The 1,581-nt window shown below is 38.3% G+C and overlaps 1 pseudogene; it reads left to right on the forward strand.

Moving 5' to 3' along the window:
* The first annotated feature begins 473 nt into the window (after positions 1-473).
* Positions 474-1,208, forward strand: LOC122544230 (small ribosomal subunit protein uS5 pseudogene; annotated as a pseudogene).
* Positions 1,209-1,581: the final 373 nt, after the last annotated feature.

Raw genomic sequence — 1,581 nt, forward strand, 5'->3', positions numbered from 1 at the left:
TAATTCTTGTTGATGCAATGTGTGCTACGATTTTTTTCTGTTTATGTTAGAAAACGCTCAAAGTTTGAAGATACCCAATCACTATCAGATATAAATAGGTTACATATGCTCATTCTAAACTGGTAATTAGACCGAGGAGCAGCTTTCTGTGAAATAAACCTTCCAGTGTTGATAAATAAAAATGTGATGTTATAACATGGACAACAATGTTGTAAATCCACACTGCATATGATATTGGCAGACAAAGAGGGCGAAAGATTACTAGTCAGTGACGGAAATCGAAACATACACATTTGGAGAAGTATAACATCTGGCACTATTCATCACCAAACGTGGATAACGCTGGTGGCAGAGAATGGTTGAGTCATCGTTATGACTTGAGCTCCAGTGGCCCAAGGCGGGGTCGAGGTCATTCTGAGAGCCTTGGTTGTCCTTGTGGATAGGTTGAACATAAAGCGTGGATCCCAGTAAAGATGCTTCGCCATTTGGTAAAGGATACGAAAAGCTAGCCTCTGGAAGAAATCTACCTCTTCTACCTTTCACAGTGGAATCTGAAATGATTGACTTCTTCCTGCATTCAACCCAGACGAGAAAGAAAACATGCTGATCAACTCACAAGGTTTAAAGCTTTCTTTGCAATCAGTGACTAAAACAGATATGTTAACTAGAGTGTTATGTTCTCCAAGGAATTACACAGTGCAATTTGTGGAGCTACCATTGTGGTAAAACGGCCAATTTGTCCTGTGAGGAGGGGTTACTCGGGTAGCAACTTTGGAAGAAACCACACTGTACCATGCAAGGTAACTCAGTGTTGTTGTTCAATCTTTCTGCATCAGAAACCTATTCTTAGTGGTACTCGCTTTGTCTCAGCTCCAGTCCCAAGAAATTTTTGAAATGTCTAATAATCATGATTGCAACAACCACATTTGACAACGTTGCTAAGTTGTATTTTGCAACAGCTCAAAGACATGCAGCTATTTGAACTTAAATCTCTGGAAGAAAAATGTGTTTACGAAACTCTATGTTAGAACTTCATGAATCATCTGACCAAGACACACACCGATATGTCCAGAGGTCGCAGTCAGCTGCTGCAGCAACAGAAAACTCTTATGCAAATAATTAAAGTTTCTTTCCATAAAACATCCGTTTATGTTTTATCACCATGTTTTCTTTTGACTGATAATCTTAGAAATCCTTCCCTTCCATAAACCTATCTACGCCTGCCTGAAACACCTTTTATGACTCTATCCCCATCGCTTTTTGCATCACAGCGTTTTACAGCCCTGTGAGTAAAAGAAAAGCACTTCCTAATTCCTTCCCTTGAAAGGGTGATACAAGAATTTAGTATTCGGTTTTAGATTTGAAACTGAGTTATATAATTATCAGTCTGTGAAAGTAGTTTAAGGCCAATCTTTCCAGGACCATGACTTTAAGCCAATGCATGCCACTAAGTTGGTGACATCAAAGCTACCTAGAGTGTTAATTGAAGTTTGTATATACCATCATGCTTTATGACAGCAGAGAGAAAAAAGAAAAAAAAAGATATCATTACATCTAAGAAGAATAAGTTTACAAAAAAAT

Source organism: Chiloscyllium plagiosum, unplaced genomic scaffold (genome assembly GCF_037043375.1).
Source record: "Chiloscyllium plagiosum isolate Xiang-an unplaced genomic scaffold, Cpla_swu_hap1 HiC_scaffold_38, whole genome shotgun sequence".
Lineage (NCBI taxonomy): Eukaryota > Metazoa > Chordata > Chondrichthyes > Orectolobiformes > Hemiscylliidae > Chiloscyllium > Chiloscyllium plagiosum.